The following is a 12956-nucleotide window of genomic DNA, read 5'->3' as shown; positions in this document are numbered from 1 at the left end:
AATAAATGTGCAGCTGAAAAAAAAAGAAAGGAAAAAAAGAGTGAAGGATAAATAGAGATAAACGAACAAAAAAGGAACAAATACCAAGAGAGAGAGAGAGAGAGAGAGAGAGAGAGAGAGAGAGAGAGAGAGAGAGAGAGAGAGAGAGAGAGAGAGAGGAACCACGTGGATGATGTTGTGAAAGAGAAAGAGAAAGAGAGGAAGGAAAAAAAGAGAAGCAGAAGGAGGTGGCCACGGTAAGACAGGAAGGAGGGAAATATCTGACAACGAGAATGGCGGCGGGTTGGGGAGGAGGAGGAGGAGGAGGAGGAGGAGGAGGAGGAGGAAGAAGAAGAAGAAGAAAAAAGAAGAAGAAGAAGAAGAAGAAGAAGAGGAGGAGGAGGAGGAGGAGGAGAAATCTAGGAATACAGGAAGATGGCGGCTGTCCGTTCATGCATGGGTTAAATTACACGTGTTTCCTCTTATACTTTGATATATTTTACTCACACACACACACACACACACACACACACACACACACACACACACACACACACACACACACACATCACTGGAGAGTGGAAACGGGGCGAGATGAATATGAAGAGAAGGAAGAAGAGGAGGAGAAGAGGGGAAGAACAATAGAAGGAAGGAATGAAGGTGAGACGAGGAAATGGAAAAGGACGAAGAAGAGGACAAGAGGTGAAAAAGGAAGGAATGAAGGTAAGGAGGAGAAGGAATAGGAGTAGGATGAAGATAAGTGAGAAAGAAGGATAGAAGAAATGAAGGAAGCTGAGGAGAATGAGAAGGAAAGTAAGAAAGGAAGGGTGGATGGAAGGAACGAAGATGAGGAAGAGAAGTAAGAAGAAGTGAAACAGGAAGGATGGAAGGAAGGAAGGAATGAAGGAGGGAGGGAGACAGGCAGGCAGGCAGGGAAGCAGGCAGGGAGGCAGACGACCACGACAAACTTGGCCAAGAATAATTGATGTCGCCGCTGAAAACTTGAGGCAGATGAAGCGGCTCCGGGAATTTATTCATAAGAAGCTTGACGTCGAGTTCAGATTCCCGGCGATGATATTAATCCGGTCCAGCGTGAACATTTATGAACGGCTTAGCGAGGGGGGGGGGGTGGGGGGGAAGGAAAGGGAAGGGACTGCGAGAGACGAAGATTGAAATACACCACTCGAGACACGATCACAGTAACATGCTGAATAATACCACGAGGATCATGGCAGTGTTTGAGTAAGAGTTTGTGTGTAGTTTATTAATTGGTATCGACTCGTTTTAGTGTCTCGCTGTTTTGCTTGTAAGACATTTTGAATCGTTGAGTTATTTTTCCATCAGTTTTGCTCTTTTGCTGGAATTTCTTTTTAGTGTTGCATTGTCTCAGCATGCCAAGAATGAGAACCTAACCCTGAGGAAAGGAAGGAGTGAGGTATAGACTGGTTTTCGTTCTCCTTTCCACCATGCTTCAGATCCGCTTTGCAACTTGAAACGTGTGATTCGAAACAAATGCTTGCTCGGTGTCTGGCCATCAGAGGATCAGGGAGCAGTGTGGTCTCAGCAGTCTTTACAGAAGGCTGGGTGTTATCTGTGAGGGCGTGGGGGTGTGTGCTGCTGCTGCTACTACTGGTGCTCCTGCTACTGCTGCTTGGTATGGTGAGTATGTGTTTAGTGTCCCTTGGAGATGTGTTCCTTTGCGCTCTTCGCCTCACAGTATTTCTTGAATCTAGTGTATGTGTTCGCTCTATTGGTCCAGCACTGGGCATCTCTGAAAAATTCCTGGTTACCATGCGGACGGCGTCAGTAATGGTGATCAGTTAGGTGTTCTGTTTATGCCTTATTGACTTTTTAATACATGATACTTCAGTAGTGTTTTCTGTCATTGATATCAGTCCTTTAATTTGTATATTACCTAAACATTTAAAAATATATGCCCTTTTAGATGAAATATAGTAAATAAGTGTAATAGTAGTAACAGTCGTGAAACGTAAGAAACAGACAAGGAAAGTAGTGATTGAATGAGGCAGTATCGTGACATTAGAATGAAGTTTACTAAAATCTCGAGGTCACATTAAAGGACACAAGAGGCTGGGATAATGTTAGTCCTCCCTCCCTCCCACTCCGGGCCGTTACAGAGCCTCTCTCAGCCTCCCCGCCTCTCACACTCCCAGCCGATGCGTCACTCAGGTGCAGGTGAGCGAAAGCTGCCAATATTTCTGCACATAACTGAGACAGGCAAAAATTTACGCACGCACCAGATAACACTAAACTGACAGCTATCCAACTGAGGCAGCGTGGGTCGTCGATGATGATTACACTAACCAGCTAACTAGACTAGCCACACTAACGAAACCGCAGTGTAAGAGAGGATGGGAATTGTACACCTAGCAAACAGAACAGAAGACGATCCAGCTTACACAAATTTATGGATGATGATGATAAGTGGAAATAGGTAAGTAGGTATGCTTCGTACAGTGAATGTCACGTGGAACCCTGATGGCTTCTTGCAGCTTCCCTTATTTTCTTATGTCCTCGTAACTCCAGACTATAGAATAAACACTAAACAAACCAAGAGTATAAATAGGACAGAGCACGTTGCAATACACCCAGCAATCTTGACAAACACTCAACCCAACAAGTGACGCAGGGAACAGTTAACCATACGAACATTAAACAGTTTACTAGAGCACAGAACATCTCGCACTGAAAACCACGTGATACCCATAAATGTAATGGACTGAACGGAGAACACCTAACATGACCTAACAAGCATTGCGCCAGTTAGCGGGAAGGAGACAGACACAACAAGCAGACGAGGACAAAAGTAATCGAGCCAGCACTCCAACTGACACCCTGCCTCGTGCGATCGTCCGCCTCACCGCGCCGCGCCATCGAGCTGCCCCGAGATTGATGCACTGATTGATCAAAGAAGCCGTGACTACCGCCCCTCCTTCCTCTACCCCTTCTCCCTCTTCCCTTCTGCTCCTCACCTTCCTTCCCTTCCTCCATCGCTCCAATCCTACTACTCCTCTTCACCTTCCTCCTCCTCCTGCTCATTGGGTCGGGGTCTCGAAGCTGTTCTCACCAAGATTATGAGATTAAGGCTCCGAAACTGCCTCAGAGACGACTTGTAGCTCGGGGCTGGTGTCGCTGCGTGTTGAGAGAAGACTTGGCGTGAGGAAGTAAATTTTTAGAAGTGTTGTCTTGTCTCTGTCTTGCCTGTTTTCTTTTTTTCATGTATATATATACATATATATATATATATATATATATATATATATATATATATATATATATATATATATATATATATATATATATATATATATATATATATATATTATATTATATTTTTTTTTATGTGGATTTAAAATGCTGAGTAGAAGATGGAGTGGAAATTGGTGGGTGGTTGTCTCTTGTTTGTTTGTGTGCGATGTTATGGTTTGAGATAGTTAATGTTAAGGTTTTTTTTCTTTGCTATTATTATTATTATTATTATTATTATTATTATTATTATTATTATTATTATTATAGTCCTGTTAAACCTTACATAATCTTATTCTCTCTCTCTCTCTCTCTCTCTCTCTCTCTCTCTCTCTCTCTCTCTCTCTCTCTCTCTCTCTCTCTCTCTCTCTCTCTCTCTCTCTCCTCACATCTTTTTGACGCCCTTATATAATATTCCTTTGGCTTCACAAGACTCGCCTTTTCTCGACCTTTTCTGAGTTCAGCCTTCCACCCCACCCCACCCTGCCCCGCCCCGCCCTGCCGAGGCTGCGACGATGCTACCCTTGGCATTTTCAAGTTTCCAAGGTCTCGCCGCCCCCAGCTTACGTGCGTGAACTATGAGAAAAGTAGAAGACGACGAGATATATTAATTAAATAGTTGAGTGACACGCCGAGACACCTTGTCACCCCCGTCAGTGTGAGGGGGGAGGGGGTGGAGGGGAAGGGAGAGTGGGTAATGGGGATTACGTGGTGTGTGTGTTCAGACAGGACTTGATAGTTACAGGTTTATTACACACACACACACACACACACACACACACAACACAAAGGTCGTAATACGTAAACGTACTGTACTAAATATACTCGAGCGTAAACTATACACATACATGCATGCATACATACATACATACATATACATATATACATACATACACATAAATACATACATACATACATACATTCTGTATATGCATACATACTGGTATAAAATGTAGGAGATACTGTCAAGGGAGGTATCCACTGTAGTTTGAGAGAGAGAGAGAGAGAGAGAGAGAGAGAGAGAGAGAGAGAGAGAGAGAGAGAGAGAGAGAGAGAGTACATTTTTACTCATCACAAAATAATAATAATAATAATAATGATAATGATAATAATAATAATAATAATGATAATAATGAGACAATGAAAATAGAGACACACAAAGAAAGAGATAGAGACATACGTACGTATATGACAGCACACATTCACTCCACCACAAAACAATAATAATAGAAAAGAATAAAGAGCCCAGACCAGTAAACAGTCTCTCTCTCTCTCTCTCTCTCTCTCTCTCTCTCTCTCTCTCTCTCTCTCTCTCTCTCTCTCTCTCTCTCTCTCTCTCTCTCTCTCTCTCTCTCTTTCTCTCTCTCCACAATCATAAGACGCGCACGCCGCCAAATCTTAAGACAGGAGCGCGCCTATGTGTGTGTGTGTGTGTGTGTGTGTGTGTGTGTGTGTGTGTGTGTGTGTGTTCTCTTGTAAAACAGAAATGCCAAGGACTACAGCAGGTGAACACTAAGGTCGCCTGCACCGCAAAAGGTCATAGTTCTCCTCCATTAATTTCCGAGCACCTTTTCCTCTCCGGCCGAATATGTTGTCTACTTGTACTAAGTCACCAGCAGGAAAGCAACCACAGAGAGAGAGAGAGAGAGAGAGAGAGAGAGAGAGAGAGAGAGAGAGAGAGAGAGAGAGAGAGAGAGAGAGAGAGAGAGAGAGAGAGAGAGAGAGAGAGAGACAAAAAAAAACGCATAATTGGTCTATATTTATGAGGTTTGTTTAAAATAATTATCGCGTAATATTTGGCTTCATAAGTTCATGCTACTTTCACCTGCGCGGCGGCGAGAGTGGCGGTGAAAAGAGGAGGAGGAGGAGGAGGAGGAGGAGGAGGAGGACGGGGAGGAAGACGAAGAGGAAGGGGAAAGAGGACGAAGAGGAGAAGGAAATGACGGAAGGAGGAAGGGAGGGAGAAGGAAGACGACGAGGAGGAAGGGGAAGAGGACGAAGAGGAAAAGGAAATGACGAAAGGAGTAAGAGGAGGAGGAAGAGGAGGAAGAGAATGAAGAAAGGAAATGACGAAAGGAGGAAGAAGAAAAGGAAAAAGAGGAAGAACAAGAAAGCGAAATTACGAAAGGAGGAGGAGGAGGAGGAGGGAAGGCGAAGAGGAAAGGAAAATGTCGAAAGAGGGAAAAGTAGAAGCAGAACCAAGATCGTAAAGAATAAGATGATGCGGTGTAAAAGAATACATGTAAAAAAAAAAGAGAAAGGAAGTGTTGATGAAATAGGAAGGAGAGAGAAGAGCAGATTATGAAAGTAAAGTACGTAGAGAAAGACGAGAAAAAAAGAGGTAAAAGATAGAACCGGTGACAACAGCAAGAATAGGACGAGAATGACGAGGAAGAAAAGTAGATAAGATGACGGGAAGAAAAAAACAAGAAAAGTAGGCGGAGGAGGAAGTGAGGTGAGGAAGAAAGCAGCAGGGTATCAGTGTCGGCGGCGGCGGTGGTAGTCGTGGTGGATGAGAGACAAGAGGCGAGTGAGTGTAGGCCTGACTGTACAGCAGGTGAGGTCGATTCCCGCGGGGAGTCAGGTCAGGTCAGGACAACACAAAGATACCGACGCGACACGAATTCTCTCCCGGACTTGTTAAACATCGAACCTTTGTCGGCGCCGTGTCCTCATCGCCTTCTTTCTCTGCCGCTGCGTCTCGACTCATTTGCTTCCCTTCAGACAGCGAGCCACGAGTCAGGGCTGCGAGGAGTGAAGGGACGCGGATTAGTGGATCAAGCAGCATTGTGACGTGTAGAGGAAATAGGAGTGAGAAGCTGGGGCAGTTCAGCAGTAGTGTGGTGTAGCCCGAGGGTGGTGCGTGTGCGCGGGCGTGGTGGTGGCCGTGGGAGGAGGGAAGGGGAGGTGATGGTGAGAGTGGTGGTGAAAGAGATACGAGAACATTAAACTAACTGCAGAGGCCGTGTCGCCCCATACAAGGCAGCGCTCACTTAACCCACTCTCTCTCTTTCTTGCTCCCTCATCCATATACTTGGCCAGCCATAATTGTTTCTTTATAGCATATATTATATTATATTGTAGCATTAATATATTGTGTAATACTGAGGGTGTAAGGGTCAGTAGTGTGTGGAGGCAACGCTCACTGCACTCACACTGCCCCGTCGCTTCATAAACCAACCAGTGCTCGTCTATTAAGTATCTGCTGAGCCTGTATTTGTCCAGCTCAAGACCATTATTTCATTTTTTCTTGGCGTGGAGAAAGGGAGTTGAAAATGTCTTCATTATTATCGTGCAACCCTCGTAAACACGCTCTCCCTTGCTCAGATTGTACTCCCTTTAAATCTCCTTCCTAAGTAATGTTTCTCGCCTTTTTGTTCAGCACCATACGTACACACACACACGCTGGGTACATGTTAATGCTGCAGCGAGGCGAGCCAATCTCAGCAAGATAACAAACAAGCGCCTGGCACTCATGCATCACTTGTTGACACTCCGGCGCGCAGCATCAGCGTGGCAATCATGTTGTGATGACTAGCCTCCCCCCACACTGCACCCCACAACTCCTCCTCCTCCATCCCCACACCTCCACACCTCCACACCACATACTTCCACCCTTCATACTTCCATACCCACACCACGCACCCCCATCCCTCCGCACCTCCACACTATACACCTCTATACACCCACATCACACTACACCCCCACACCTCCACACCCCACCTCGCAGCACACCACCTCGTGTCGTCGTAGAGCAGCTGATATCAGTCATCGTGGTGTTTCGTCGACTAGATCAGTTTACAAATTCTACGCCTAACAGACATCATTACATATAGAGGTTTCTTATAACGAATTTATTAACAATTATCTTGGGCTTCCATAGTTTAAATAGCCAACTCCGGAAAACACAAACGCGACTCTACACTAAAACAAAAACTGATAAAAGCAAAAAGCAACCCCCCTAAAATTCCCGTCCCAGATTTCTACACCAACACGGCGGTGCAGGCGTCAGCTTTCCTTGTGCAAGCCACGAGGGAATCGCATTATCATCTTACGTGAGGTTCCCTACCTTTCTTCCCTCTCGCGGGGTTCGGTGTCACTGTCTCACATGCATCCGTGAGGAGCGAGAGGGTAGCCAGACGCGGGTCCACTTCATTTAGTAAAGCCTTGTGAATCCCTAATCGGGTCGTGTTTTTCCCTAGTGGCTGCGTCTCAACACCTTCCCGATGGCTTCCTGCTGTATTGCCCTTACCAGCGTCGTCTTGTGTGTTGAGGGCGACGGCTACGGCTGCTTCGTGACTCGGGAAGTGGAGAGGAAGGGTGAAGGGCGAGTAGGTGGAATCAAGCGTGAGATGAGTGGCGGTAATACTTTGTTTTGCTATCCTTAATTAAACTCGTGGGTATGAATAAAGCGGTGGAGGGTGAGGAGGTGAATGCATGTTTAACGTTGTGGTGTAAATGTAATGTCTTGGCACTTGTTTATAGACAATTATGTGACTTTCAAATGATTACTATAAAAAAAAAAAAGTTGGTGCCCGTGAAAGAAGGATGTGGTTGGGTGGTGGTGGTGGTGGTGGTGGTATTGGTGGTGTGGGGGCAATGCGTGCTGCTAAGTCTGTATTTCTCCATCAAGATAACGAGTGTATTAATCACCTAATCAGTTTTATTACGATAGATTAAGCTTTGTTTCATTGAACTTGGCCTGTATATACTGTATCAAATCAATAATACTCATAGTGTAGTACATTAAAGCAGTAGGAACTCTTGTTGCAACGGAGGAAAGAAAGCAAAGGTTTTAATATATATATATATATATATATATATATATATATATATATATATATATATATATATATATATATATATATATATATAAAACTTTTGCTTTCTTTCCTCCGTTGCAACAAGAGTTCCTACTGCATCATCATCATCTGAGCCATGTGACACCAGCTTTACTATGATATCGGCTGCGCCATTACATCCATCCATCAGTCAGTTAATCAGTCAACCAGTCACTAATCAATATCGACATTTTTAACAATATTGTGAAGTCTGTCGTTTGGAGATCAGCCACTTCTACTTAAAGAAAGAGTTGAACCTTAACAGAGTTATGTTGTGCAGTTTTGACGCCGAAACTCGTACAACGCAATATTGCTGTTTTGCTCGGTTGGTAACACTGATTGCCGTATACAATATTGACAGCACGAGTCACAAAGAATCCATAAATAACACCAGCCATTGAACAGTGGCCTGCTCATACAAACTTTGGAAGAAGATTGCGAGGGAACTTATCACACTGCATGAACCCTTTAAAAGCAGGAGTCTATAATATATGTACACGTCGCGTTTGTGTTTGTGTGTGTGTGTGTGTGTGTGTGTGTGTGTGTGTGTGTGTGTGTGTGTAAGCTTCACGCCTTTTATCAACAAAATTAAATGAAAACTATCAATGAAGATGCATAGACATTTACATACATACACGGTAAAAGGAAACAAAAAAAAAAAAAAACATTGAGGCTTTGGAATACAAGGTGGCGTGAGGCAGGCCAAGAATCACAAGGCCAGGAATAAAAGGGAACTCTCTGTTGTTGCCATCCTGTTGCGGGGAAATCATTAGAAGCAGGCGCCTGATAGATAATAAATATACAATAATAATAAATAGAATGGAATACATCTTGACATCTCAAAACACTTCCCCTATACTCAACCAATCAGCTCATCCATCACGCCCTTAACTTCCCAACAAATACAAGGCCGTGGTGGAAGAGACTGTAATTTATAAGTGTTTTCACGATTCTAGGTAAAGATAAGCAAATAAATACATCGTGACAACCCAGGCCACTTCCACATGACGGACCAGCTTCACCACGCCCTTCGCCACCCAAGACACACTCCCCACTGCACCAGCCACGCGGGCAGGTATAGGAGATAGGGAGCCTCACACACGCCTCTCTGGGACCGCTGCGGTGGCCGGCCGGCGTAAGAAGGGATAAATATTAGCCTCCACCATAAAATGCACCACCAATTTTGTCGAAATGTGCGCCATTAGAGCAGCTTACTACCGAGGTTATGCAAATGTGCAGAAGCGGGCACCTGCGGCGGCATCCCAGTGATCTACGGCTGCGTATTAAACTGTGCTCAGTGCGTGGGGGAGATGCGGGGGACGGGAGGGGCGGGGAGGGACTGTAGAGGGCTGTTGTGTGGGGGAGAGTGGGAGGCTCAGAGTGAATCCCCGAAAAGGAACAGCAGTCACAAACCATCGACAACTTCCACGATTTTCTTGACTTCTTTCGTTTTCCTCCGTGCCTCTCTCTCTCTCTCTCTCTCTCTCTCTCTCTCTCTCTCTCTCTCTCTCTCTCTCTCTCTCTCTCTCTCTCTCTCTCTCTCTCTCTCTCTCTCTCTCTCTCTCTCTCTCTCTCTCTCTCTCTCTCTCTCTCTCTCTCTCTGTACGTAATTAAAGTGGACGCGTCTAAGGTGACTGATGCAAATTCCAGGTCTCGTCCCTGTAGTTTGAAGGATTGTCCGACACACACACACACACACACACACACACACACACACACACACACACACACACACACACACACACACACACACACACACACACACACACACACACAATTCCAGCACGAGATAAAAGGATACACATAAGAATGGTGTGACAGAGATGTAAGAGATAGAGAGACAGGGAAAGAGAAGGGGAAAAAAATATATGCAAGTAATACCCTTTGGCAGACATTCTTCCATGCTAAGAAATCTCCCTCCACTCTTCCACCCCCTCTCTCCTCCCCGCCCCTCCCTCCGTCCCTCCATCCCTCCGTCCGTCAAAACGCGAACCCCAGAATAGGAATCATAAGCATTACACTGAAGCCGAGAATGTCTGAAGCTTTGCAGTGACGCGTTGAATGGAGGCCACGGAGATTATTACACCCAAAACTAGATGTCCGCGGCTTTCAATCGACGCCGCAAGTATACCTGGGCCTCGTCACCTGTGGGAGTGGGACGAGAGGAGCAAGTGCAAAGGGGTACTTTTCGAGAACCACAGGTGAGGGAGACGCCGCGAAGCCCTGTGAGAAGGACCAGAAGGAGGAGGAGTAGGAGGTGGTTGAGGTTCAGGAGGACGGGAGCGAGGGAGGCGGGGTGGATCACAGTCATTAGACACGTCACTTCGTCTCCAATACACAATTTGCTCCCCGCGAGATCGCTGTCAGGGCGCTCTGATCTCTGGCATCAGCGCGCGCACAACTCCCACGTTCTTAAGAGCTTTCTTTCCGCGTATCATCTTTAACCTTGTAATTGTCGGGGACTTTTTTTTTTTTTTTTTCGTGTGTCCCTCTGTGTCCGTTTTATGATTATTGTGTGCCCCTCTTATACCTTCGTGATTCTTTTGTGTGTGCACGATACCTTTTGTGATCACACTATTGCTTTTTGGAGAATTGCTGCTGCTGCTGAGAGAGAGAGAGAGAGAGAGAGAGAGAGAGAGAGAGAGAGAGAGAGAGAGAGAGAGAGAGAGAGAGAATAGGGACGTTGTTGTCTGTTCCGAGGCTTGAGAAATGAGAAAAGGAAAAATAGGAAGAGAGAAGGAGAGAAAGACGAAAAAAAGAAAAAAAAATGGTGGTGGGCCGAGCAGCGGGAGGGACGGGATGTTGAAAAAGTGAGTTACGCGATTCGATACTCACTTAATAGCGGGTCTCGCGGCACGGTCAGGGCTCGAAATTTACAATGGGAGCGAGTATTTATGCAAATCGGCCGCGGAATGCTTAAATAGGTAGTATCCACATTATTTACAAGCGACTCAATTACCGGGAGACACAGGCGCGGGTGCTTATCCTTGATCCGGGAATTGGGCGACTTGTATTGGTTTGCGGGACGTTTGCCGAAGATTTACCGGGTAGGGCTTTCGTGGGTCTCAGGGTCTGCAGGTGAGGTCTGCGCGCGAAGCCGGGGGCGGGGCGGGGTGGGGAGACGCTGGATGGGGTGGGATGGGGCGGGAAGCGGCTTTGAACATCCCCCCGCAGTTTAATGTTTAAGGTTTAAGGACAGAAACATAGCTGCAGGTGACTAGGGAAAAGGAAGGTTGGTTTAATTACGTTTGCAGTCGCGATAACCTGCTCCGATAACCCGCGCGGCCTCAGCCCTGATGAATGGCGATGCGGGAAGAAGAGTGATGGTCGGACGGACGGACGGACAGCGGCGGCGGCGGCGGCAACTAGGCTACGTCGGTCGGTGCTGTAGATGCTCGCGCTGATGATGGAGAGGTGTAGCGTTGATAATGATGGCGTGGGTGATGAATGAGTCCGGCGTTGGCAGAGTTGGTGATGAATGGGCGAGGGAAAGGCCAGCGTGCGCGTCCCCTACACACGCCCTGCACTCCCTCCCTCCCTCCCTACCGGCCTGTCTCCCTCCCCCATCCCCAAGTAGTACAACCAGGGTGGTGTTGGTGATGAAGGGGATTAGCACCTCAACACCTTCGCTGCGGTTGATCCTTGTTGCTTCCCGAAGACATAGGCGCACCTTACCGCCTCGGATCCCTCGGGGCTGCGCAGTGTGTCGCTCCCCTCGCCTCTCCTCCTCCGCGGTGTTGGCGTCACTTGTGCTTCGCGGTGGTCAGTGGGCAGCTTGTTTTTCGCTAGCTATTGGTCGTCTTCGTTGCACCTCGCGGCCCCCTCCTCTCGCTGTCACCACAACAGGAAGGCTTCTTTCCCAGGCAAGTCCTCTCCCCACCCTCACCTCGCTCGCCCTCAGCCCTTTCATGCCTCTCTGCCCTATACATTGCTGCATAGTGCCCTCCCTCCCCCCCTTCTTTCTCGTCCAGCCTTCCCTCTCCTATCAATTTGCACCACCACCTTCTCCAGCCTCCCTCCATCACCCTGCCCTCCCATCACCCTCTAAGCCTCCTATCTCCGTTCCCATCGCCTGTACCCCCATCGAGACCCCATACACCCCCTTCCCTCGCCCCCTCCAGTCCCCCGCCACCTGCCTCGTCCCCACACCACCTGGTCTCTCGTCGAAGAAAGGGAGAGAAAGAAAGAGAAAGAGAGAGATGCAGGAGTTCGGAAAGGAATCGCCAGAGAGCGAGCGCCTTCCTTCACCTAATCAAGGCCCGAGGCGAAGGACTTTGGACTCGTGGCGTGCAAGTTGGTATGGTCGGAATGCAACGTGGGCGTGGCAGAAGACCCAAGAGAAGCCCGCGGCCGTGCTCGGGTCCGCCCACACACGCCCGTCCGCGCCAGTGTCCAGGGCAGGAGGCGCGGTGAGGCCCTGAGTATGAGCAGCCAGCGAGCGTGGGAATGGTCAGTCCCGACGCCATGACGACGATTGTGAGTGAGTGAGTGTGTGAGGCTCGGAGCGGGAGGGAGGGAAGGAGGGGTAGAGGAAGGAAGGGAGGGAGGGATGGATGGAGGAGGGAGGGTCCTGGGAGACTTGTGTGAGCCGGTGTGTTCCTGCGGTGTTGCTGTTGCCTTGTAAACCTTTTGTAGTGTGTTGGTCAGCCTTACCTTGCCCGCCCTGTCCTCCTCCCCTGTGCGCCGTGATTATAACTAACTCAACTATCGTGTGTTTGATTCACGTAAATTGCGGCATTGTTTTGTTACTAATGATGGTGATGAGTGTGGGATGTGTTTGTTAGCCTGTTGTTTGTTGTTGGGTTCTTGTGTGTGTGTTTGTGTGTGTGTGTGTGTGTGTGTGTGTGTGTGTGTGTGTGTGTGGTTAAT

The 12956-nt window shown here is 47.4% G+C and overlaps 1 long non-coding RNA gene across 3 annotated transcripts in view; it reads left to right on the top strand.

Annotated features, from left to right (window-relative positions):
• The first annotated feature begins 1526 nt into the window (after positions 1–1526).
• The window catches only part of LOC135099698 (uncharacterized), a 45505-nt gene continuing 34075 nt past the window's right edge, over positions 1527–12956 (top strand). Inside the window, exon 1 of one of the 3 annotated variants that reach the window (XR_010268289.1) lies at positions 1527–1633. This is a non-coding gene — a long non-coding RNA (uncharacterized LOC135099698). Of the gene's footprint in view, positions 1643–12956 lie in introns of all 3 variants that reach the window. The other 2 variants (XR_010268290.1, XR_010268291.1) reach the window with 2 other exon arrangements.

This window comes from Scylla paramamosain, chromosome 4, assembly GCF_035594125.1.
Source record: "Scylla paramamosain isolate STU-SP2022 chromosome 4, ASM3559412v1, whole genome shotgun sequence".
Lineage (NCBI taxonomy): Eukaryota > Metazoa > Arthropoda > Malacostraca > Decapoda > Portunidae > Scylla > Scylla paramamosain.
This window is presented reverse-complemented; position numbering and strand designations above follow the sequence as displayed.